The sequence below is a fragment of the Podarcis tiliguerta genome (genome assembly GCF_965153285.1).
Source record: "Podarcis tiliguerta genome assembly, chromosome: 7".
Lineage (NCBI taxonomy): Eukaryota > Metazoa > Chordata > Lepidosauria > Squamata > Lacertidae > Podarcis > Podarcis tiliguerta.
In genome coordinates, this window is record NC_139540.1 from 70,965,957 (window position 1) to 70,993,809 (window position 27,853).

Sequence of the window (27,853 nt, forward strand, 5' to 3'; positions counted from 1 at the left end):
GTTGAAACAGAGGGGGGAGAGGTACCTGCTCCTAAAAGCAGGTGCTACTGGGTGCGGAAGAATCCCAAGCCAATCCTGTTGGCCAACCAGCTTCAAGTGTAATGGCCCCAATACGCTCACCTGCTGCAGTTCAGATATGGACAGGGGACTAGTGTACTTTATGGGTATCAAGAGTGATAAAACTGATCTCTGAATATATCACCACAGAACTAATTCATATTTTGAGTGACAGTTGTGTTTTGCTTCTCTTCACAGAAGGAGTAAAAGGGAGTGGGGCATCTGCAACCAGACCCTCCAAGTGTCCCTATTTTCCAGGGACAGTCTCGGACTTACAGAAGCTGTCCCAGTTTCTGTTTTGATCCCAGAATATCCTGCTTTTCCTTAGGACATCCCTATTTTCACTGGAGAAGTGTTGGAGGGTATGAATTTAGCTGACCCCCGAGCTATCTCAAAGCAGCCTTGTATAGGCAAGTTTTTCAATGTTTAATGTTTGTTGTGTTTTTGTGTTTTTAGTTACGTTGGAAGTCGCCCAAAGTGGAAACCCAGTTAGATGGGCAGGGTATAAATAGTAATAATGGTATTGGTATTATTGAATAGGTTGTCCCTATTTTCATTGGAGAAATGTTGGAGGGCTTGCCGATCGCATGGTCGGCGGTTCGAATCCCCGCGGCGGGGTGAGCTCCCGTCTTTCGGTCCCAGCTCCTGCACACCTAGCAGTTCGAAAGCACCCCTAAGTGCAAGTAGATAAATAGGTACCGCTTTATAGCGGGAAGGTAAACGGCGTTTCCGTGTGCTGCGCTGGTGCCGGCTCACCAGAGCAGCTTCGTCATGCTGGCCACGTGACCCGGAAGTGTCTCCGGACAGCGCTGGCCCCCGGCTTTTTAAGTGAGATGGGCGCACAACCCTAGAGTCGGACACGACTGGCCCGTACGGGCAGGGGTACCTTTACCTTTTCTGTGAAGCATGCTGCTGTGATGGTTCTCTGGCACATGTCTACAATGTGTTCCTGAGTGTTTGAAGGTCTTTCCCCCTTCGTGCTATGTGTGTATAGGCATTAGAACCCTGGTCTCTGTGTTGTATGTGCCAGTAGTACCGTATTGCAAAAGAGAAACAAGGAACAGTGTTGACTTCTACCTACAACCCTATTTCATTGCTATTCCTTTGTCAGTTAGCCTTTGTCTTATTTGAGAGAGAGAGAGATCAGTAAAGCATGAAACTCTTTTGCCCATGTTGGGCAAAAAAGATTCCTACATTGCAGGAAGCGGAACTAGTCACTAGATGACCCTTGTGATCCCTTCCAGCTCTGATTCGAAAGTGACTTCTGTTTTTCCGTCTCATTTGCAGGGTGCCCTAAAATTCAATAGATAATTGCTGTCAGTGCAGTGTTAATCTTGCCCTGTGACAGCAAGATGGCCAAGGGTGTCTGTTTTTGTGTGTTTTTCCTCTTTTTCTGTCCTTTAAACATTCCCTCAAATTCTCAGAAACTCTCTAAAAATGCTTTTGCTTCATACCAATGATTAGATGGGAAACAGCATTGTATGCTGGCTCTGAAACACAGCCAAATCTGAGCAGTTATCAGTTATGGAAATCAAAATCTTGAAACTTAACATCCTTGGATGTCACATGAAAATATACAGCAATATTCAGTTGAGGGGGGGGGAACACATGGGGTGTCCCAAACTGGCATAAAACATCCCATAAATATTCAGCAATTAATTTGACTGCCTCATTATCCACAGTGACCACCTGATTATTTACATTCACAAGGGGAGGTCATGAAGCTTATGTTTGGGAAGAAACTGGTTCCATCCATATTCGGCTTCCAGGACTAAATGTTTTAAAAAGGGAAGTGTCTCACTTGTTGCTCAAACACCACCCTCTACTAAAACCAATTAATGCCAGTTGTCACTGTGATAAGATGTAATTAATGCCAGCAATCATTGTGATAAAGACCTCCCTGGTGGTTCTTGGCTAAGGAAACTAATCCGTTCTGCATAGGTTAGAGAACACATATAAGACAGCAATAGCACTCAGTTGGTCAGCTGGACTCTGAGTAGGTTTCGAATCTAGCTGTCTATAGCTCATTATCAATCCCCCAATCCTTTCAGTCCCTCAATTAAGGAGTTTTCTTTTTCTCCATATGTTGTTGGGTTTATTTTTTAATGTATCTGTCAGTTACACATCAAAGCAGCAAACAAGCTCATGGGAAGTTATTGCCACAGGCCTTTTAAGCATTGCCAAAAAAAGCTGCCTGGAATAGCCTTGTGAAAATGTCCTAAGAAGCCAATATGGACTTGACGTTATGGTTTCTGAAATAAGCTGCTCACAGTTTTGGTTGGCTTCATCAGCTTTGCTAACCTTGCCCCCACCTCTTTTTAGTGACTTTCCAACACTTTTGTGAAAATGTTTTACTGATACAATTACATTGCCCTCACTTGCTCTTGGAGATAACGTGTAATTTATTCTCAGATCTTCGTTCTTTGACGTATCAATTGCTGCTGCTTTCATTGTGAGATTGATTGTATTGTTTTAGTTTAGCCTATTTTTCTTTAACAGGTTTCTTTTGGCATCCACTTTGTTTTATACCAAAACGTGAGGACTAACCAAGCACGGCGTGTATAATGTGTATCTGTATAATGTGTGAATAGGGCTATGACTAAGTCTGATTGGCCACAGAGTAGCGTGGCATCAGCCATTTCACTACATGGTCCCTGATTGAGTGGAATCTGCAATGTGACTAATCCAGGCAGAGGAATAAATGTCAGCCAGAGGAAGAAATGGAAGTGACCAGAAACTATTGCACTGGGCAGAATTTTTAAAAAGTTTAAGCTTGAAAAAGCAGACAAAAAAAATTGCAAGAGGAGATGTCTACCCCACCAATTTCTGTAGTTGCTACCAGAAAACAGAACATTTGGTGTACCTCTAGCCTTAAAAAGGAGCAAGTATGGAGTTTACTGACTAACAAGAAACATTTGAAAATCAATGGGGGGGGGGGACTAGTTTAACAAGCATGCATTTGGAAGCCTTGCACTTTTTTTCTTTTTTAAAGACCTCATTGTTTTTCATGTTTACAGTAGTACCTTGGGTTACATATGCTTCAAGTTACATAGGCATCAGGTTACAGACTCCGCTAACCCAGAAATAGTGCTTCAGGTTAAGAACTTTGCTTCAGGATGAGAACAGAAATCGTGCTCTGGCGGTGCGGCGGCAGCAGGAGGCCTCATTAGCTAAAGTGGTGCTTCAGGTTAAGAACAGTTTCAGGTTAAGAACAGACCTCCGGAACGAATTAAGTACTTAACCCGAGGTACCACTGTACTTCTGACTTGGATCTCTAAGGGAGAGATAAAACTAAGTTTGTGAGAATGAGAAAGAAAACCACATTAGTTACACTGTTGGTTGGAGAAAGCATATCTATCGAAGAATAGCACCTTCAGACACAATATTTTAGCTCCTTGCCTGCCCTTCAAAGCTTTATTCTTAACTGAAAATGAATGTTACTAGTACTTGTTAGCACAGTAGAGCCAACATAGTCATTGTTAGCTGATATAGATCCCCCCCCCCCCTGTGTGGAAGCTCTTTACAATATTGAATACACCTATGCTATGAATTTGCAATGCTTTTATACCAAACTTACCACCATCATAGTTCCCCTGCCAAGTATCCTGGGAATTGTAGCTGAGGTTTTGGTCACAGCTGAAAATTCTTTGCTAAAGATCCACTCGCAGAACTATAGTTACATAGCTTCTCTCAGGAGAGGCAATTACTGTGAAAATTCTTTAATACTATAGGCCAGCCTTCCCCAATTGGGTACTCTCCAGATATTTTGGAGTACAGTTCTACAATCTGCAACATTGGCTGGGGCTGAAGGGAATTCTAATCCAAATACATGGGGGCCACCAGGTTGGGTGGGGAATGCTGCCATAGATATCCCCAGACTAGTCTGTATGACAGAGCCCAGATGACCTGAGACTGATGGCCCAGATTGCACCTCATATTTTAGCCATTTAACAGAGAACTGCAATCTCCGTAGCTAACCAGAGGGAATAATTTTGTACCCAGTGACCGATTTTCCTTTATTGTACCTTGAATCCATTGATTCAAATGCTACCCATCACAGCATGAGAAAACAAGTTTGCTCCATCTTCCATTTGATAGCCCTTTAGATATTTCAACCTGGCTATCATATCTCCTCTGAGTCTCCTTTTCTGCTGGCTAAACATACCCAACTGTCTCAACAGTTGTACTCCATAAGGCGTGGTTTCCAGATTCTTGATCATCTGGCTTGCACATGTCCCAGCTTGTCAATAACCTTCTAATTCCCGTATCCCAGGTGTGGTCTGACCAAGGCAGAATATAGTGGTACTATTACTTCCCTTGATCTGAGCACTAGACTTCTGTTGAAGCCTAGAATACCATTAACTTTTTTGTTGCTTCTGCATCACACTGTTGCTTCATGGCAAGTTTGTGGTCATCCAAGACCCCTAGATCCCTTTCCCCATGTACTACTGGCAAGCCAAGTGTCCTCCATCTTATATTTGTGCAGCTAGTTATTCCTGCCTTGGTGTGGAACCTTACATTTATCTCTATCAGAATTCATTTTGTTAGTTTTGGCCCAGTTCTTGAATCAGTTAAAGTCATATTGTATCCTAATTTTGTCCGATGCAGCAGTAGCCACTCCTCCAATTTTAGTGTCCTCTACAAATTTGGTATCTTATTCTGAAGCCTTAGTCTAGTCCTGTTGAAATACTTGATATATGGTAACCGACTAGCCTCAAGGTACTGACACAGGCTGGGGTAGAACAAGCAGGGTTTAAAAATATGTGGCTAGGGGATGAGACCCATACATGGGTGTTGAGTGGGTCTTATATAGAGAAATCAGGATGGTGGGCCTTATATAGAGAAAGAAAATGAATGAATAACTAAATGAAATTTGTATAGACTGTGAACTTTTATCCAATCCTATTTATTGTAGATCTTCCTGATTCATTATTAAAATGTTGTACATGTTGAAGAACCCCCTTCTTATCTGTCAAAACAATGCTTTGGTATGCAGCCAGCTTGTTTGTGGGGGGAGTCTTCTTAAACTTGGGAAATTTGAGGTTAGCAACACTGCTAGCCTCCCACATTCTAAGGAAGAAAGGTTATCATCACTCAGTCAGGAGGTATCTGATCTCTGACACCTGTATGCAACACTTGGGGAAATGTGAGATTTAGATTCAGGAAATGAATACTCAGATACAAGTGCAGCCCAAGAATTTCAAGTACTGATAAAGCTGAAGTTCAGAATTGGGATGTTCAGGATATGAACTTAACTAGCCCAGTTCCTCTGGGGTAATGGCAGCCAAGCCCAAATTTCTCCATCGTTCAGGCTTGGCTTGTAATTACCTCAGCCTTGGCTCCAGTATCAGATCTCTCCGCTGCAACTTCTTTCTTGTTTCTGCTCAAACGTCAAGAAAGGCTGCTGCATCTGTAAGTTTCATTCAATAGCAGCAGCCCTGGGAGTGTCAATCCGTGCTGGAAAAGTCATTTTGCAGCAAGGCTGGGTCCTTATAATGGATACAGAAATTCCGAGGAACAAAATCCCCAGGGATCCTTGTGCCTGGGTTATGTTATTGCATCAAGGGATTCACTGAAGCCACAGCTGCTTGTTTTAAGCTAAACCATTCAGAAGCCACCTTGAGGAAGCTGGCCATTCACTGGTTGCATGGCTCCCTGAAGTAAATCAATTAAGCTTCTACCAGTATTACATTCTGTAGACAACTCTTAATGTGGTTTGAGGCTTTGACGTCCTTCACACTGAGTGGAGTGAAATGGACTGGCTATCCAAATTGAAGTGTCTCTTCTTTCCATAGGCAGATTGAATAGGCAGGAAAATATGCTCAAATAAGCAGGGTACAACCAACTCATCTGTCTGTCTGTCTGTCTGTCTATTTCACAGGTAAAGGGGAAACATACATGATGACCTCACCGCAGGACTATCTGAAGATTAATATACCCTGAGGGGAGGGGAGAAAAGTTAGAACAACCTGGAGAAATGCTCACAATCTAGCTCCTAGTGTCGTAGCTGAGGTGGCCTCTAGATGGTCATCTAGTCCAACTCCCTGCAAGGCAGGGATATATTTGCCTAATGTAAGGCTCAAACCCACAACCTTGAGATTAAGAGTCTCATGCTCTACCGACTGAATTTTCCCACTATACACACACACACACACACACACACACTGCATCTCCTGAATGCAGTACAGTTAAATAAAATAGGAAGAAAACTACTAAATGAGAAGTGCACAAAGTCTGATGAACAAAGTAACTGGCAAAAGTGATCACATTAAAGTAATAATTTGCAGTTAAATACATAGTATTACAGAAATTGAAACTTAAATGCATTGGCTATTTCTAGCCTTCCCTATATAGTAACTTGCTTTCTGGAAGTAATCAGTCACTGCAGCAATTTCTTTTTCTTAAAATACCAAATGCCACCTCTAAGTGAAAGCCTATAGTAAAAGCATTAGATGTCAGGGCATAAGGTCAGAAGGGAATGCTCTGCCATTGTCAGATCTGAACAATTGTCCACATGCATTATAGACACTTTGTCTGAAGCATCAATTATGGGTCACTGCTGGAGGCAAGATGGCATACTCAGAACTCTTTAATAATAGAATGCCATCTATTGTACAGTAGAAACTTCCCACCTTCATGATCCCAAGTAACTGTGAGCTATTGTTAGTTTTTAAGATACACACCAGTATCAAATCCCTTCCTGACAAACCTATTGCATAATATTGTTATATCAGTGGACTGAAGAGACTTCTCTTCAGCATTTATTATAACTGAAAACTATAAGCACTTGCTTAATAAGGAGCACCGGAAGCCAGCTGAAGTTCCTAGATATGCCAGAAACATAGGCCAACCTAAGTGAGGAAGTGAAATTAAGGAGCTGTCTGCCTGCCAGGGAACACAGAGAGAATAGATATACTGTAACTTAAACTGCACTTTAAAAACAATGGGAGTTGGAGATTGTGATATACATCTGATTTTAAAAATAAGTGTGTATCTTTAAGTGATGGATGTGGATGAGTGGGACTAGGAAACTGAAACAACTGTACAATTTTATTACGTTGCGAGCAACTATTATTTTATTGGAAGGATATAACACTATCTGGTGGAGATTTCTCTTTGCTTAGGCAGAACAACTTCTGAATAAATGTATAATTGAGTTTTCCATCTTCGGATTGTTCTGTTGTCATGCCATGGATGAGTAAAACTATTGGTGTGGATATTGGTGGAATGGATAATACATGTGACCTTCTCTGCATGCTTCAGGTTTTGCAATTCTAACTCTGAAATGCAAAAGCGCTGATAGGGCTTTAAATTGCCTGTACTATGCTGTATATGTATGCCCAGGCATACAAATCCCTTGTGGGAGGGAGCTCTGGATTGGAAATCATAATGTAGAGCAAAACACATTTGGAAATCATAATGTAGAGCCAGGAAATCATAAAGGATTTAGGGCTCCTGCCCCAAAGCATGAAAGCAGAGGCTCTTATTTGTAAATAAGAAAGATATATTGATTCATGCAAGTAGTCCTACAAGCCCAGAAGCAAACAGAGGAGTCACAGTTTAGGAGCCAGGCAAGGAGTTCAGAACTGGACAGAAAAAATGAAGGTGTCCAAACAAGTTTCCACAGCACACCTGCCAAGCTTTTAAAGATAAGGTGTGGCAGTCTGCTCATTCACTAGACTCATTTGCCTCCCCCATATGGATTGGGATTACAGTGTTCTAGTCTGAATCCAAATTGAAGTTACCATGTGTACTCTTATTTTATTAACCATAATAATAATAATGGATATCATATTTACATCTCTCAAATTACTTGTAGTTTGGTCCTGAATTATCAAGTGTTTTATATGTGAACCAGACCTGTGCTTAGGGATGGACAGAGCAATTAATTCCACCTTGTTTCAGTCTTGCTGTCACTCAGAACGGATGGACAGGACCTATGACCGTCTCATAGGTGCTATGAGCCATCTCATGAGACCTATGGCCATCTCATTGCGTCCTACTTTGTCCCACTGTATGCATTTTGTGTACACTTTCTAATGTAAAATACACATTTTCAGTGTAAAACACAAATCTTTCAGTGCCTTCCAATGAACTCACTTGTAAAATACAGATTTTGTATTATTGTGCACACTGTTTGCACACCGTGAACACATTGTAATCTAACTGCAAGTTGTGCTCCAGTTATCAAGCAAATTCTAGAGGTGTAGGATCAGGTTGGACTGCAGTGGGAAGAAGATCCATCAAATCCCTCCCTGGTCACTGGCTCTGTGCATCCTGCTTATCAAGCAAAGTCCATGATACCGGAGATGGGCCTTCATGTGATCTCAGCCTAGGTTGGCAAAATTCATAGCACATATTCTGTACCATCACACATTTTCACCCCTTCTACACATGATAGATAGTAGATATAATTTTGATGGGCTCTCTGGAGTGATGTGTCTTTGAAACAGCATGTAGGGTTCTCTGAACCCCAAGCACACCAACTCATTGAGGCCATTACAGAAGAGCAGATAGTGGAATGTTACAGAAATATGTGCTAATGGCTATGACAGAAGGCTGGTTAGGGATGGCAAAAAACTTGTGCTGTCAACGAGGATGGCTGAGGATGCTGCACATTAGCACACATTGCAGCACATTTTTGACAACCAATTATTATAACTAGGATCCCACACTCTCAAAGAATTCACATATACACCAATGAGGAACAGAAAAACTCATGAACAAATCGGAGAGGTGAAAAACATGTAAAGTTTTATTTTTCAGGATCTCTCTCTCTCTCTCTCTCTCTCTCTCTCTCTCTCTCTCTCTCTCTCTGTGTGTGTGTGTGTGTGTGTACACATACACACACACACTCCCCAAGGTCTTTACTGTTTACTTTGTTGTTGTTTAGTCATTCAGTCATGTCCGACTCTTCGTGACCCCATGGACCAGAGCACGCCAGGCACTCCTGTCTTCCACTGCCACCCGCAGTTTGGTCAGATTCATGTTTGTAGCTTCGAGAACACTGTCTAACCATCTCGTCCTCTGTCGTCCCCTTCTCCTTGTGCCCTCCATCTTTCCCAACATCAGGGTCTTTTCCAGTGAGTCTTCTCTTCTCATGAGGTGGCCAAAGTATTGGAGCCTCAGCTTCATGATCTGTCCTTCCAGTGAGCACTCAGGGCTGATTTCCTTAAGAATGGATGCGTTTGATCTTCTGGCAGTCCATGGGACTCTCAAGAGTCTCCTCCAGCACCATAATTCAAAAGCGTCAATTCTTCGGCAATCAGCCTTCTTTATGGTCCAGCTCTCACTTCCATACATCACTACTGGGAAAACCAGTAGTGTTTAAATTACTGTTTACTAATTTATTTAAATATATTTTTATTCTGTTCACAATTACAAATAAATTTTGAAGCAGTTTATAACATTAGAAATAAATATACATTATTACCGATTCAAATCAAACACCAGAAACATCTATGTCAACAATATATTAACAATAGTATAGTGTAGTACGATCAGTGCTGTTACTGGGGGAAAGTGCGAGTTCACAAATTAATTTTAAATTAATGTCACAAGCACACCATAGTTTGGGGACTTCCGGGGAGGAAGATGGCAGACTAGACATCTTTTGTTGACAGTCTGTTAGCAGAGATAATTATGTGGTCATTAATGATCGCCAAGCCATAAATCTTGGTTATCACATTCTCTCTGGGAAGACAAAGAGAACAGAGATTAACCTCTAATGCTCTGAAAGGGCTGCTTTTTATGTTGGGAGACTGAGAAGTTTTGAGGGACCCAGATGGGAGAGAGTGACTCTAATCATGCCCATACACCACATAATAGTCCTGAGGGTCAGTCCTTCAGGCATAAGGTTGGCAAAACTTCCCTTTCTTTAATTGCTTTTGAGACTGTTATAAATTATGATTGAGGTGATCTGTCTGCCGGTTGAAATTTGTATCTGGAATGTGAACTGACTGCTAGCTTAAGAAGGGGCAATTATTAAAAATGCTGAAAGCAAAACAAAAAAACATGTTTTAATTGGCTGCGACTAAGAAAGATTTTAAATGTCTAAGGGGTGTTTCAACTGTTAAAAATGTTTAGTTTATTTTACTTTCAACCTTCCATCCCTTGGATGTAAGTGCTGGCTGCAAAGAGAAACTAATTTATCTACTCCACTGTGGGGGTGGGGGTGGTCTGGAGATAAGGAGCTGGGAGGCTCAAGCTTTTAAGGCAGAGACTGTAAGACCTTAAAATATAAAGTGAGTTGTTAATAAGACCAAGAACACTCAGTATGATGAAAATACTGGTGGACGCACCATGGACTGCTGGCATCATGGATGAGCAACTAAAAATAGGAGAGTGGAATGATGAAACTAGAGGCAATAGATGATGTGGTCATGTGGTGAAGCTATGAAGTTGGAGGAGCGGAATGAAAATATGGACAGATAGATTAAGAAATATTCTGAGCTGGCAGAGATAGAGTTGAGAGAGAAAGAATTCTGTGTATAATTTGGACTGAATCTAGAGGATAAAGCTACCAAACTCTAATTGAAAAAGACTGAAAGAAGCAGAAGTGGAAGAACTTTTTTAAACAATAACTAGGATGTAGCTCATGGCCAACAGGAAATGGGATCAGAAGATATGGAACTGAAAGACAGGTTTGATTGTATGAAAAGATGCCGATAGGTCCAAGAGAACCAACATGTCTCCTACTACACTGTCCATATTGCAGTGCAAGTCATTCACCAGGAAAACCAAAGCAGCTTCCATCCCAAATCTGGGATTGGCATTGCTCCAAATAATCTGTGTCACCCAAAGCTGCCTGGAGTTGAGAAAATACCACCCACACCAATACCTTGCTCAAAAAAGAAAGAAAGAAAAAAGAAAATTTTGACACTGAACTAAAGTTCTTCAGTACAGTCCAGATTAGGTTTCTTTGGTAAATGTCAACTTCCACCTCTTTCAGGGTGATAGGGACTACCTATTTGGTGCAAATAGAAAGCTGAACTGTGGCAAATAAAATCTCAAAAACTAGTAGAAGTAAAGATTCATGGAGCAGGTCTCAAACATCCTTGCAGTTGTTTACACCCATACCATCCTGATCAGAAATTTTGCTGGCTGCATCCATTTCTGACACCAAAGTAGCTATGACATCCTGAAGTAGGGGCATCCACATCTCTCAGTTGTGGATGTATTGCATTGCAGGTAGATGTATAGTAGAGCACATTTTTTGGCATGCCAAACATCCCAGGTTCAAACCCCAAGTTCACTTCAGGAAGAGCTGTGCAAAAAAGACTTGATTCACAATGGCCACTGGTGTCCAAATGGCAACAGAGTCTCAGGAACTATTGTGGGAAGTTTGGTGATGATATGACAATATTGCGACAGACAAACCACTTTCCAAAATATATAGTAGCTCAATCATCTATTATATATGCAAATAACTGCTCACAACACTGGTCTGGTCAGATTAGGAGCACAACATGGGAGAAGTCTAGTTATCTAAGTAGTGCTACACTTGCAAGATTTCATATTGTTTATTAGTTTTCTATATCAACCTTCATCTGAGGAACACAGGGTGATTTACAATATAAAAAAACCCAGGCATACACATCATAAAGGTAAAGGTAAAGGGACCCCTGACCATTAGGTCCAGACATGGCCGACTCTGGGGTTGCAGCGCTCATCTCACTTTATTGGCCGAGGGAGCCGGCATACAGCTTCCGGGTCATGTGGACAGCATGACTAAGCTGCTTCTGGGGAACCAGAGCAGTGCACGGAAACGCCATTTACCTTCCCGCCGGAGTGGTACCTATTTATCTACTTTCGAACTGCTAGGTTGGCAGGAGCAGGGACCGAGCAACGGGAGCTCACCCTGTCGTGGGGATTCGAACCGCCGACCTTCTGATCGGCAAGTCCTAGGCTCTGTGGTTTAACCCACAGCGCCACCCACGTCCCTTATACACATCATAGTAACAAACAAAAACAATAACTGCCTGCAGTGGCAGATTTCAAGTAGACTGATTTTCATGTATCTAGCACCCACAGTTCAGAGATTGTGCCATTTGATGCTTTGCAGATATATTTGTGCCCTCTTCCAGTTGACATTCATTTGGCCCCTTCAGTTTTGCCATTTAATAAGTACTTAAAATTTATCTTTTTACTATTGAACTTCCTTAAGAGAATTTTGGTGATCTCATTCAGTCTGTATCCATCTGTTTGTCTGTATCCACTCAGTGTGTCATACTCTGTCTGAGACTCTCTTGTTCTGTTTCTCTCTGTATGTTGCTTGGTGAGGGCTTGGCTATAAAAACTGACTATTACTACTACTACTAATAATAATAAAACCAGAATGAATGAATGAATGAATAATAAATACATGCATATATACCTTTAGTTACCTTTAACTGAATATGCTAGAACAATACTGGAGGTTCTGTGAATTATGCATGCTAGGGAAAGCCATCGGTGTGGAATTTGAGATTTATTATTATTATTTGCAAAATAATATGGAAACACAATGGAATTCTGGGTGCAAATATGCAAAACTGGCATAGACCCATTAATCCATCTCAAGGCAAAACTGAACTAGATGGTTCAGTGATCTCCACTTCTCCTCTCCCCCTGCTCTTTTATTTTTTAGAAAACCCCTCCCATTGCAAAACTAGGAAAAACTTGGAGAGCTACTGGAGGTCAGAGCAGAGAATGGGCAGAAGGTGTCAGGAGTCTGTCTCATTATAAGGGCACTGCTCTGGAGGGTAGGACTTGAACCAAAGGCTTCATGTTACAAGAAAGGAGATTCTCACTAAAGATCAGGAAAAACTTTCTGACAGTAAGAACTGTTTGACAGTGGAACGGTCTCCCTCAGGAGGTTATGCACTATCCTTCCTTGGAGATTTTTAAGCAGAGGTTGGATCTGTCATGGATGCTTTAGCTGAGATTCCTGTATTGCAGGGGGTTGGACTAGATGACCCTCAGGGTCCCTTCCAACTCGATGATTCACATGATGGAACACTGCCTGCATTAGCAGACACCAATGGCATGAGCAGGTGTTTGTGTGCAGGATAGCCGATTTATAGCACATGAATTGATTATTACTTACAGTTTGCTAGCTCTGAGTGTGTTGTGTTGTGTGTGTTGTTGTGTTGTGTTGTTGTGTTGTGTTGTGTTGTGTTGTGTGTGAGAGAAAGATGTCTGGAGGCTGACAGCCTTTGGACAGTTAAAAACACTTTTAGAGGCTTCGCAGGGTCACACTCCTTTCCGTAATTCCAACTGGGCTTCTTTGCTTGGCTGGGGAGTCTTTTCAAGGCAGCCTGGGAAGCTGCACTCAGGGGATGGAGGGGGAAGAGAGACAGGTTAGGCTTCAAGCAAGGGGTTAAGATGACTTTTGCCTTTCCTCCCCAACTAATAACATTTGAAATGCATGCTCTGCGCGTGTCTTTTTGAGGGAGGGTTGCAGAAGGGGAATCCTCTGTACCTATTGGCTAGGCTCTATCAGCTGCAGTTTAGCTGAAGCTGCTGCTAAAGAGCTGTATTGATCTGAAGGGTAAATGTGGGGGGAGAGAGAGAGGGAGAGAGAGAGATCCAGTCATTTCTGAGAAGAGAGACGACCTCTGCCAGTAAGGAAGTGGTTTCAACCCGCCTGCCTTTCTTGTTTTATCTTTGGTGAATGAAAAGAGGACGCCTGCGAAAACAGTTTGTTGCGACGGTGGGATAGCGAGGCAAGGTTTTCCCTTAGTCGAAGCTAAGCTGCTGTTGCATATTCCTGCTGTTGCTGCTGCTGCTGCTGCTGCTGCCGCCGCCGCCGCTTGCTTCCCTGCTGCAGTTTCATAGAACAGGTAAGCCTTATAAAAGCAAAACAGAAAACCGTGATGATGAAACGCAATCGGGTGGCTTCTGTATCCTGAGATCCCAGACCCACAGGGATCGGCAGCTTTGCAAACGCTGCGCCACTGGATGGCGAGGGCTTTTGCAAGACGGAGGAAATGACCTCGGGCATCCTTTTCTTCCTGGGGGAGGTTGTCCCACACACAGTGACAGGGGAAACTTGAATAAGTTCTCAAGAAAGTGGATGAGTGTGTGGTCTGTATTGATCTGAGAGCGAGGAAAGGGGTTGCAAGGCAGTAGCTCTGTGCAGAAGTGCAGGGAGGGAAATCGCAAAGGTGCAGAAATATTTCCCTTTCCCTCCTGCTTAAAAGATGCACAGGTGGGGCTCTCGATGGTTTGAATTTGGTGGACCAGAAAACAGTTGTGTCAAATATTATGCAATATAGTTCATTAGAAGACTCCCCCCCCCCTTAAGGTACAGTGCAGAACTTGAGTGAGAGATTTCTGATGCTATTTGAAGGATTTTTTTTTCTTAAATTGTGGCAGCTGTTTGAGGTGCTGAAAAGCTGACCTTTTAAAAGAGGGGGTTTGGTTCCTTTGTGTTCCAAAGAAAAGCACTGCAAGGCAACTTTTCTCCAGTTCCTATTACCTGTTGTTTAACTGGATTACAGGTTCCATTTCTAAGCAAGGATCTAATTCAGCAGTCGCAAATAAGACATTTCAGTGAAAGCACTGGAGCTTCCTTTCCCCCCCAAATGATCTTGCCCAAATTAATCATGTGGTGATAAGTGAAACTCACATAATTCTTAAATAAGCATTTAAATGAACTATTTAGCACCAAATTGTAAACATTCACCGAAGCCTTGTCTTTTGCATGTGAGAGATCGGGGTGGGAGCAGAGGAATCTTGCTTTCTCTCTCTAGATATTTAATCTCCCCAAATTAGAAATGTGACACACAGTTCTGTGACTTTGATAGCTTTGTATTCTGATCTTTACTAATAAGAGGCATACATATTGTCTAAGTTAAAGTATTTCCCATAGTGGGGGGGAGGAAATAGGTGGCCAATGGATTTTGTTTCTGGGTTCCGTGATCGTTCACAATACTGCACATCCCCTCATCCGTACATTGGTACATTGTAAAACATATCCACAAGATGCTTGTTAGGAAAATAGAAACTGCTGTACTGCTGGATGAAAACCAAGAGGGTGAAAAAAAGTCATTTGTATTTCCTTTGCTTTATTGTTTTCCACTTCCAGCATGACCAACAAAAGCACAACCATTTCAGCATACAGAGCAGGTGTTAATGTCAAGCTATGCACTTTTCAATGCACACCTCACTGGACGCAAGGCAAAATATTATTAATAATAAGTGCAATGAATGGAAGAACAGTACTGAGAATTCAGACTCTCATATTATTCATGAACTGGTCAGGAGGTCTTTATTTCTCCCCCATTAAAACTTGATTAGATGTTTCAGTGGTTGCCACTAACTGTTGGGAGGGTTCCTAGGAGTTTTACAAATATGTCCCCAAGAAGGAGAAGCCAGATGGTTATACCACCAAAGTCATAAGCAGTTAATTGCAGAATTGATTTGTAGTCCTTTTGAACATATCAGCGCCTGAACTGCGGTGCTTACATCTTAACTGATCAAGCTACTTGCCTGATGCTCACCTGTACCAAGATCAAAGGGCCATTTTTGGAAACTATGCAGTAATATAATCACTCTGTTCTCCATAATAAGGCACATCATGGTTTAATAAGGAAAGCTACACCAGAAAAAATACAGTTTTGTCTCCCCCACACATACATTTCACAACAATCATTGCTTGATACATTTTCTGCCTCCTTTGTTTTTTTGCCAGTCAGCTTTTGAATTCACTTGCAAAATTTCTGTGGTCTGTGCCAAGCCTGTGGCATTCCCTATCTGTCTGGTTGGACTGTACAGCAGCTGGAGACTGTGAGGTCTCCCACAGCTTATGTTCAATTCAGCATGTCAGAAGGAAGTTTTGCTCAACAAGAATATGCTCAGGTCTTGTTAGCCCATCCACTTTCACAGCCAACGCAACAATGACCACTTGTTATATCTGCACCATACACTGGTGACCGATGCCAATCAATTCAAGTTTGTTGCGTGCATCCAGGAGAGGGCTGTCATTTTCTTGCCAAAATTAAAACAAGGACCTTCTTCGCAATCAGTAGTACAAAATTGTTTTCAGCCCAGTTTACATTTAAAAGAAATATTAATATTTTAACTCAAAACAGTCATGTAATGTCATCTTCCTCTAAAAAAAAAACCTGTTAAGATGCATCTGCTATCCCTTGGCACTGAAATCCCAATAACATTTACTCAAATGTAAATCCCACAAGTTCAATAGAAGTTACTTGCAACAAGTATTCCGTTGGACATTATCTTACCAATTGGGAGTCACTGCAGCTTGTGTCATTACATGCGCCACCCTGGTAACATCAGAAACACAGGATTGCATGGGAGGAGCCAGTGATGTCAACATCACCTCCTCTGAAAAATTAGGAAAACACCAATGAGGAAGAGAGCCACACTGTGGATCATCCCAGATGACAGAGACCTTCTGAGATCTGTTCTGCAGATGTCCTAAGTAATGTGGTTGCTGCCGCCTCCACAGTTGCAAAGTTGTTTACTTACCAAGCCTTTGATAAGAATATATGTATTAGCTTTCCTTAGGTTGAATTGTCACATTAGCACTCTGTTGTAGTTGCCTCGGAAGATTATGTCCAGCCTGGGTAAGTCACATAGTAAAGCAGCTGTCTCTCTGCGTAGTAACCCCATCACTTTTCTGAATTACAACTGATATAGGAAGAGGGGTAAATTAATTAAGAAGACATCTGCTAGACATCCAGAATTAATCTGATTCTGATGAATTGAGAATCAGTATGCCTTTTCACATGCCCAGTTGCATCATTAAGTGTGCATAGGTCTTTGGACAAGCTGCCATGATGCCCACATCTCTATCCCTTGCACCCTCAGTATGAATCAGACACTTTCTGCTTCTAGCCTCCAGCTTTCACTAAGTAGCATATTCACTTGATGCTCACATAGGACATGAATGCAGACAGACCAAAGCTGTTCTGGGCAAGCCATGTCAAGCCACTGGAAGCAGTAGTCAGGGAAATCAGTACCATGGACAGATCCCAATTGCCCTTCCTGGCTGGAAATGACTCCATAAAGTCACTGTTTATGTACATACTTACATAAAGTATGTAATGTGCAATTCCATCTGAAGGTGTTTAGCTTGGTTTTATTAAACTTCTTAAATGCTATTGCGTGACCAGGCAGTGACAGCACCAGCCCTCAGGGATCATAAGGAAGGAATAAAGACTCTGACAATGTTATATGGAATTAAAATTAGGCCACAACTTTATTAAACTTCTGAATGTAGGAAAACCTTGGCATAGGCCTTGGGCATGTATTCCTCCCAGCCCCCCAGCTGGGGTGAATTGGGGCTTATCAGGGTGAATGGGATATGGGGGTGCTCTGTGAGATGTAAGTGTAGCAGGCAGCCAAGCCCATATCCCTGCAAGCAGGGTAGTTCACTGACGACCTTTTAGTGTATGGCCAGTGACACCAATATATATAACCCCTTTAATAGGGGGGCCCTGGAATTGCCGTCGCAGGGGGGCGAGTCACCACTTCACACACACACACACCCCATATAGGGAAGAAAAGACTAAAGGATTCCACCCAAGGCCATAACCGCCAAAGCTGTGACAAATTGCTATAGGGAACACAAAACCTACCAGTGCAGGAAAATTCCTTCCCAGTCCTTCAACAGCAACCAGTCAAAGACTGTAGCAGTGTCCGCTAAGCAGGAAGAAAAAGTTAACCTGCAAACAAGAAACATTAAACAAAGGGAGGATAGGGAGCGTGAATCTCCAGAGCCAACTGCCTGGCTATTATCAACTCCACCTCCTATTTATAAATGGGGCTGGCCCCACCTCCCAGCAAAAAACTTGATTACTGAGGCTGGGCATGAGCCTCCAAAAATTAACACTGAGGGGCAAGCCAGTCCCTGTTTGCCAGTAAGCTCCCTGGGAACTGTAGCAACACGCGCGATCCCACAAAGGGAACCCACAATGTAAAGTGTGAGCGCTCATTTCTGAAAAGTCCCAAGACTAATGCAAAGCCATATAAGCAATGTCATAACAACACCATCACAGCAGACAAAACATCAGTGGTAATCAACTAAAACAGGCATAAAAGTAACCATGCCATGCCATACCATCAAATACCTGGAGTAGAAATATCTCTCCACTTGGCACTGAAAGCATAACAAAGCCAATGCCAGGTGGGCCTTGCAGGGGAGAACATTCCACAGATGGGGAGGCAGCACTGTCCCTTGTTAGCACACTCTAAACCTCCCTCAGATGGGGTACCCAGAGAAGAGTCCTCAATGGTGATGTAAGGGTATGGGCAGATTCATGGTGGGAAAGATGGGGCATGGGCCTAAGTCACTTATGGCTTTATAGTTTACAACCAATACTTTGATTTGGGCCTGGAAATAGAAAAGAAATGCATGACCCATTCCGACTCTCTTCATGCTTATTCTGGAATTTGAAAATTGTAGGCAGATATTGAAAATGCACCAGAGCCCCAATCCACCAAGGACCAACTTAATTAGGCTACTGTACATGGTTCTTTGAAATTGGACTTTGTTTCTGCTGAATTCAGCTGAAAGCTGAAATATGTTTCTACACTGTGCAAAGTGTGGCATAATATTTAACCTAAAAAGGCACCCAAAATTCCTCTAAACTTGGCTTTTTGTTAATTCAACTTTCCAGATGATGGAAAAGATGCTCAAGAATGAAAACTAGCCCAAAGGAGTCCACTTGCTGACCTAAGATTTTAATCCAAATTTCCAAAGCTGTGATGTGAGGGTCTCTTTATTGTCATGTGTACTTTAATAGCTAGATTTAAAGCTATTCCTCCTGGGGAATTTTATTGTTTCCTGTTAGAACTATCTGCTAATAGTTCTTTGCCACTCACTTTCTGTTTGACAATACCCAAACTGTACTTTTAAAAAGTGGTTTATAGCAATGAATATAATAATTTCAATCTAGAAGGACAACACAGTTAATACAATGCATGAAAATGATGAAAACCTTTGAGTGGGATTGTGTGTGTGTGTGTGGTGCACAGTGACCACATGAAGCGCCTTGTATCTGTAGCAGTTGGAAGCAGGCCATTGTGTTTCACATCTGCTCTGTGTCCTTCTGATTGGATTCATGATTCAGGTCCAAATGTAGTATGCGAAATCTAAAACTCTGTCCCCCCGCCCCCCATTGGCTATAAGGGGGAAATCTAAAAATTGCTATATTTTTTTTTCCCCTTAGGGCATCTTCCCCTGAGATTTAATTGAAGTATGTGAAGCTGGCTTCTGAGTGCCCGAGAGTGGTGTATTCACTGATTTTATTTTTAATTAAAGTCTTGCTTTTACCTTAGAAAAACCATACCTTTCCACAGAAATTTTCTTCTTCAATAATTACACACACACAGAGACACAGACACAGACACACACACACACTGCTTTTTTCTTGAGGGTATGCATACCCCTAAACATTTTGTGAATCTAAGTTTGGCCTCACTGAGGTGCAGTATTCAAACATGAGTAGGAAAAAGAAAGTAGCCCTAAACATCTTTTTTTTTTTTTTTAAGAGAAGGCTGCAGAGTATAGACCACTAAAGTGTTGATTTGTAGGATATGAAAAAAAAGACATCAACAAAATATCTCTTGGCTTGGTGAGGTGAGCATAATAAAAACCCAGAGTTCCAACTTATAAGGATTTCATTGAAATGTCCCCATCTGTTTGACGTCATTTGAATGGAATTTCTTTTCTTATTAATTGTTGAAGAATGGTTAAAGGAGGGGGGAGAAAGAAATTTTCAGCACAGCACTAAGTTGATTGGGTGTTTGTCTCCGTAGGCTACAAATTTGCACAGCCCTGGCTTAAAATGAGCATTAAGTAGATGAGAGGGTTCAGGGTAGCTTTTTTTATGGTTCATGAATATCAATCTGGTAATATCCCGAGTCCCACAGTTTAAATATGGGATCTCTGCTCATGTATAAAATGAAAGTGTGTGTAATGTACATACACAATTTAAATGTGTTTGCATGCAGCCACTTCATTTCCAGCTTCTAACCCACTGATTTGTAAAGTGCTTTGAGAGGTCTTGAGTATGGAAGCTTCTGCTTCACAACGCCATTCTCTTCTATGCTATAAATGGCTCGTAAAAATGCCTCCACTTTAAGTGTTATGTATAAACACACAGACGGCTTTGTGTGTATATATATATACACACACACCACACACTTAAAGGGGTTACGTTTTTTATGAGTCATTTCTAAAGGAGAATAGAATTTGGTTTTATATTGCACCTCTCATAGTCAAGGTATTGCAAAGCCGTTTTCCATGCACGTGAGTTACTGTTGGTGCCGGCAATAGAGGCTGCATAGACAAATGCTTCTAAGGAGGAGTATAGACCAGGGCCATCCACTACTCTTTTTGAAAAATGGACTATGATCTCCAGCTTTTACTCAACGAGCTGGTTGCAAAAGGCACAGTAAACCAGAATCCAGCATTTTATAAAGGCAATGGCCCCATAAAACCTCAGAACAGCTCCTTTCTCCTCCCTGTTCCCTGTCCACTCCTCCCTCCAGTACTACAGTAGTATAGAATTTAGCCAACAATTGGATTTCAAGAAACTAGGCATCATGATAGGACATACATTTCTGTAGTAGAGAACATTTGAGTCCACTTTTAGGAGGACTTGGGAGCTTGTTGTGATCTACAAACACTAATATCTTTGGGGAGAGAGTATATTATGTATTTATGTCATTGGTTTTGTGCTGTCTTGAGATGCACTTAGCTCTCTCGTGTTGGTTTCTTGGAGGTAAAACCTAGCTGCTTTAAAGTAGGGCTATAGGTTTTTAGCGATGCACTTAGAAAATGTTAGAATCTGGACTTACTGGCCCTTTAGAACGTAATGCGTATCACTTTGCTTATTTCAAACTGTGGCGTCCCACCCTTCTTGCATTTGAGATGCTCTTGTTTCATCTTCTGAGTGGGGTCCCAGATCTATGGCCCAAAGTCCTGCCCATCACTGTAGGTTATTCAGTCATTCCTCTGATTGCTTGGAGAGAGGATAGCCCTAGATGCAATTTCATAACCCAGTTATCAGAGGTAGCTGTTTAAATCTCCTGCAAAAGCAGAAGGCAGGGTGATCATGCTGATACTCACAACCAAGTTATCCCAAAGCAATGGAGCTTTCCTGATCCCAGAGTAAGAAAGGATTCCCCCAAGGAATCCTGGGAACTGTAGCTTGTTAAGGGTTCTGGGAATTGTAGCTCATTGAGGAGCAAACCTCAGTTCCCATGATTCTTTAGGTGTGAGTTAATTAATGAATTAACCAAGGCTTTAATCAATTCACTGATAGTGGCCAGTTTTAACAAGCCAGTTTTACTTGGTTTCTTGCAAATTAAGGGCCTCTGTTGCTATTTTGGGGTAAGTTTGGTTATATGTATGTATGTATAGATAGATGATAGATAGATAGACAGATAGATGATAGATAATGATTTTCTTTCTCATAATGAGTGATAGAGGTTTTGATTATCTGCATTGAGTTTTTGGCCATATGCAAATTTATTTAAGCCCAATAAATTAATTAATAACTTGGAGTAGGGAGATTAATCACCTACAATTATAAAAGTGGTTGACAGCTTGCTGTTCACAGCTGGTTAGAAGACTTCTCTTTCTAGTTTATGTTGTTCTGCAGCACAGTTAATGGGGTTGATATATTCTGCCCTAGAGATGGTTACAATTCATTAGCGTGTGCAATGACTCTTCTATAAATATGACAAGGCAATATACACATTTTCATATAAAGTTCTTTGGAGCCCTATAAACTTTGCAGCTGTTCTGTTCATCACTCATAAGTTCCCCAGCATTTATTATTTTTTTTTTAACACAGAGAGACAAATTCCTTGTATAGCCAAATGTCCATTCACCTGCACAGTTCACTTCTAGGATAAAATACACAGCTACGGGGAGAGCCAAATGTTTGTTGGCTGTTTCTGAGACTTTTGATCATTGTGATTTCCGGCCTACTCGGTAGTGGCACCATGATTATAAAGCTCTCTTTCTAGGAATACCCAGTTGGTATCTATTCTGTTAGTTTTAAGTATGTTTAAAATAAATCCAATTCTGCTCAGCTTTCAGTGGATGATATATTTAATTTCTACTTCGCTCCCTGTTTTTACTGCTGATTGTTTCTGCTTTTACTGCTTTTAGGGGGTAGTTCTGTTAATTTTTAAAATTCTAACTGGTTTTTAATGACTGTTACAAGCCACCTTTGGGGGTGAAATTAGGATTAAAATGTTAAAACAAATATATGTAAATCATCTTTTCCGTTCCAGACACTTGTTTGGGGGTTGTCATATTTGGGTTTCCTACTGTAGAATTGAAAAGAATGCTTACATCATCTACTTCAGGCATGTAAATAACTGTTCACCTGTGGCAAATAAAAATTCCATATAAGACAGGAAACATTTGTAAAGTGAAAGCAAGGGCCTTCATTGACCCCTGCTTTCTTCAGCCTGTTGATGTGTCACAACTGATTGATATATGTAGTCATCCTCTCACTGACAAATTAGTGAAAGAAATGGTGTGGCCACACCAAATGGAATGTTTTGAGGAATCCAGCTGGCCAGTGTTCAAGACAGAATGATGGACTCAGAGCCAAGTAGATTATCTGGTAGGATGCATATGCTAGATTCCAGGCAGGTCGGTCCTTATTGCTTACTGAGGGGGTGAGGAGTTTGGCATGATGCAAATGCAATAGGGAAGCTAATGTGCTGGTCCTACTGGTGCATTGATTGATTGATTGATTGATTGATTGATTGAATTTATATACTGCCCTATCCCTGGAAGTCTCAGAACGGTTCACAGAAAAGATCGCAATGTATAAAATCAAAATAAGAACAATAACCCAACAACACCCCCTCTCCCACCAAAAGAGGCACATTTTAAAAGGATAGAATATGTCAAGCAGGTCAACCAAAGGCCTGGTTAAAAAGGAACATTTTTGACTGGTGCCTAACGGTGTATAATGAAGGCGCCAGGCGAACTTCTCTGCGGAGAGCATACCACAGACAGGGAGCCACTGCAGAGAAGGCCCGTTCTTGTGTTGCCACCCTCCAGACCTCTAGAGGAGGAGACACATGAAGGAGGGCTTCAGAAGATTATCTCAGGGTCTGAGTAGGTTCATATGGAAAGAGGCATCATCATTTACATGACATCAACCTCCCCACCACTTTCTCCCTTTCCTTCCCCTCCCCCTCTCACTATGCAATAGTGACCCACTTGCTGTGTATCTGGTGTAGCAGCTCTGCCCCAGCTGCTCACAGCCCAAACCTTTAAACCCAGTATTATTTTTGAGTTTTTATTGCAAATTATAAGTGTGTGAAATAGACAGAGAGACCAACTTTTATTATGAAATGCATCTAAAGGACTCCTGCAGATTGCAACTTTCTGCAATCATTGCAACAGAAGGAAGGAAGGAAGGAAGGAAGGAAGGAAGGAAGGAAAAAGTACCTTAGATACCGGACAGCAACAGAAAGGGTCAAATATTAGTTGTTGCGTCTCAAGGCCCCAAGACCCACCCCCAAAATAGATACACACGGACACTTATATTAGTTTAAGTTTTTGGGCAACAATTTTGGCCACAACTTTATTGAAATACAATCACATGAGCGGTATTGTCTTAGGCATTGACTCCCCGCTATAACTGGCTCCACCTCTCAGGATGATCGTCAAATGGGGTAAACCAAACGAGGGAGCTAGGTCGATGAGGACCAACCAGCTCACCCCGGTGTTCCTGTGGTCCTGGCATGGCCCTAGCCCCTCAAGCGGACTTCGGACGAGATCCAGGACCCCCAGATTCCTTTAATGGAATACCCAGTTCCTGGAGGGGCAGGTGATGGCCGCACCTCCCCTCCCCACAATCCAACTGAGCCAATGCCTAACTGCCACCTTACAAGTTGCGATGATTTGCTAAGGGGTAGGCGAAAACCGAATGGCTAAAGCCAATCTGCCAAAAGGAAAAATTCCTACCCAGCCCCTGTTCCAAAACAGGCGACCCAAACTAAAGCAAGGCCAAGCGACTCTAACTAAACTAGGGAGGGTGTGGGGGTATTCAACAGTGTGAAGCAAATGCCCCTCCTTGCATCACTGTTGTTTTTAAAGCCCTTGGGATCACGCCACCCACTGGCTATTGGCTAAAATCGCCTGGTGTGATCCCAGGGGAATGGCCAGGACTTCTTGCTCCTTCCCCCCCATTTTAACCCTATGAGGTGAGCTCTTGGGTCCCGCATGCAACCAGGACCCTCTGCTATGAGGATCCCATCTGTATGCAGTGTGAGTGAAAAAGCAAGCAAAACAACACCAAGCAGTCGTTCACACGGAACATCATGTGCACATAACTTGGTGTTCTATCTTGAATGATGGCGGCTGACTTGGGAGCATTTCAGGTTGGTCAGATATAACGTGGATGGAATGCCATTGCTCTCTAAGTGGCTTATAACTGACTTAGATCGGATGCTGGCATTTGAAATAATGTACTAACCTATTCTGTGAGCTGCTCTGTAGAAAATTCCCCTGGTGGTGTTCCTTTCAGCTACAGCTTGGATATCAGCTTGACCCACCTGGGCTGAAATGTCAGTATTCTTGGCATATATAGAATAGCCCTAAGGCTGAAATCAATTACATCCAAGTAAATGTGTTTAAGGTTATTAAGTTTTGCTCTTTAGATTCTTTTCCTCCTTGGCCATCACTACGGAGCTGTGTGAGACATCAGAGAGAGAGGGAATCTTTTTTAAAAAAACAACCAAAACAATGCATTTCCCTCCACATTCCTTTAACTATTTTGCCTAGACCCTTTCAAGCTCACCTTCAAAAGCAGTGGTGACTATGTGAAAAAGCAGATGCAGATGTTGTTGTGGTTTGCCTCTGTCCGCCTCAGGAGACAACAGAGTACACCTTCTAGGGTGAAGACAAACCATTGCATTAGCAGCATCAAAGTGACCTCCCTGGAGTGCAAGCCTGGGCAGTGTGTATGGAGGTCCTGGGCTGCCCAGATGACAAGACACCCCCCTCCTTGGCCTCACTGATGTGGTCCAAGGGAGCAAAGAAAAGCAGAGCAAAATGCAGATTGGCTACAGGAGTTGCCAAAATAAGGCATACAAGGCACAATCCAACAATCATAGGGACTCCACTCTGGATTTGTGTAGAGCATAGTCCGTAGCCTTTCCTTCTCCCAATGAAATAATTATTATTATTATTATTATTATTATTATTATTATTATTATTATTTTATAACCCACCCATCTGGCACTCTGGACAGCTCCCAAGAGAAAATTAAAAACACGATAAAACATCCAACATGAAAAGCTTCCCTAAACAGGGTTGCCTTTAGATGTCTTCTAAAAGTCATGTAGTTGTTTATTTCCTTGACCTCTGACAGGAAGGCTTTCCACAGGGTGGGCGCCACTACCGAGAAGGCCCTCTCCCTGGTTCCCTGTAATCTCACTTCTCGCAGTGAGGGAACCACCAGAAGGCCCTCGGCACTGGACCTCAGTGTGCAGGCTGAACGATGAGGGTGGAGACACTCCTTCAGGTCCCACAAGGCAGTGGATGTTTATGATCAAAGTTTTCCCAAAGCCAAATTGCTGCAGAAAGGTAGAGAGCTGAATTTCATTTGTGGGGGGAGAGGATGAGAGAACCAAAATTGACATCCAAACTCCCCAAAGTCATCCCTAGCACCCATTAGAAATCCTCAGTCATGACTACACATCCAGATTCATTCTGGGTGATAATGGAGAGAGGAAAGGAAAGGATAGCCATAGAGAAGGACATTCCCTTTTACCTCTCCCCTCTTGCTTCCACAACTGTTGCTCTTGCTGTGTTAAGGTCAGGGAGAAGGATTTCTTCAGCTGCAGGGCCTGTCAGGGATTGAAGGGTGACAGAAGGACAGGACACTGCCTTGTAGGCGTTTGATTTAGATGAGGGACATTTCTGGGTTTCCCCTGAATTTGTGTGGGGATTTGCCCTTCCTTCAGCTGTGAATTTTCACGTTTTCAGTTGGTCTTTCAGGATGAAAACAAACCGCCTAACACAAACAGCAGGGAAATAAGTCTCGGTTGAAATGTCGGCTTAGGAGAACTCACAGGAGAGCCAACCCCTCCTTTTTTAATGTAGTGTTTGGCTTCCTCACAGTGCAATACCCCCAAATTCCTGCAGTGTCCCCAATTAAAGCAAAGCCCGAGGATGTATTAAAAACTGGGAGGAAATCTTTGAAAGGTTCCTCTTAATTGGTTCTGAGATTCAGGCCTGTTATCAGAACTGAACAGAGAAGAATCAGTATTAACACCTGGACTCATGGCTATGCAAAATCCAGAGTTCCTAAAGCAGCAATTAAATGGCTTAATCTTAAAACCCTCCTAGGTTCAATTCAGTAAAACTGCTCTGAAGGGCAGTGCTAATTCTTCATGAATTGCCGCTTCACATTAGCCAATGCTGTTTTAATTTCCGTACCATCCCTGCCAGACTCTCCTCTGAGCTGCTTGCAAGGCTTTGAAGCTCTCCATCCCCAGTGACTTTCTTATTTGTCCTTTCAACAAGTATGAGTGATAAATATTTGTGTGCGGAAAGGCAGTTTTGTGTGTGTTTGCATATATGTGCATGCCACATTTTTTGGCATGGCTGAAAAATGATTCACCACTTTTGATAATTGTTTTGGCACTGCTTGCAAAAATGTTTCCCCGTTCATTTACATTGCCCTCTGTTCATTTCCCTCTCTGTTTGCTTCTCTTGCTCCCAGCGGTGTCGTCACACAGCCAAATCAGATTGGATACATAACAGTCATGATATCATCACGCTCATGACGTGATCCCTAATGAGCTGGGATCACACACTAGCTCAGGAAGGGGAAAGAATAACTAATTGAATCATAGAATCATAGAATCATAGAGTTGGAAGAGACCACAAGGGCCATCGAGTCCAACCCCCTGCCAAGCAGGAAACACCATCAGAGCACTCCTGACACATGGTTGTCAAGCCTCTGCTTAAAGACCTCCAAAGAAGGAGACTCCACCATACTCCTTGGCAGCAAATTCCACTGTCGAACAGCTCTTACTGTCAGGAAGTTCTTCCTAATGTTTAGGTGGAATCTTCTTTCTTGTAGTTTGGATCCAGCGCTCTGTTCGCCTCTCTGGAGCAGCAGAAAACAACCTTTCTCCCTCCTCCATGTGACATCCTTTTATATATTTGAACATGGCTATCATATCACCCCTTAACCTCCTCTTCTCCAGGCTAAACATGCCCAGCTCCCTTAGCCGTTCCTCATAAGGCATCGTTTCCAGGCCTTTGACCATTTTGGTTGCCCTCCTCTGGACACGTTCCAGTTTGTCAGTGTCCTTCTTGAACTGTGGTGCCCAGAACTGGACACAGTACTCCAGGTGAGGTCTGACCAGAGAAGGAGTTGGTGCCACAGCAACAGCAGCTAAACAGAACTCCGGGTGGGGACGGGAATGCCTATTCCATACCCTCCAACATTTCTCTGATGAAAAGAGTGACACCCCATTCCATAACGATAATTTTACTATTTATACCCCACACATCTTACTGGGTTGCCCCAGCCACTCTGGGCAGGTTCCAACATGTATGAAAACATAATAAAACATTAAACCCTCCCCTATAAAAGGTTGCCTTCAGATGGCTTGGGGTCGAATAATTCCTTACCCTACAACATTTCTCCAATGAAAATAGTGACGTCCTAAGGAAAAGAGGGACATTCCAGGATCCAGTTAGAAACCAGGACACTTTTCTAAATCAGGGGTGTCTCTTGGAAATATGGACATTTGCAGGGTCTGATATTCCACACGAAGCATTTTTCCA

The 27,853-nt window shown here is 42.3% G+C and overlaps 1 protein-coding gene across 5 annotated transcripts in view; it reads left to right on the forward strand.

The window, feature by feature from the left end:
• Positions 1-13,452: 13,452 nt before the first annotated feature.
• Positions 13,453-27,853, forward strand: part of CDH12 (cadherin 12) — a 668,983-nt gene continuing 654,582 nt past the window's right edge. For 4 of the 5 annotated variants that reach the window (XM_083449414.1, XM_083449413.1, XM_083449412.1 and 1 more), the window contains exon 1: positions 13,453-13,880. The gene's annotated coding sequence lies outside the window, so the exon portion shown is untranslated. The remainder of the gene's footprint in view (positions 13,881-27,853) is intronic. The other variant, XR_014513371.1, reaches the window with a different exon arrangement.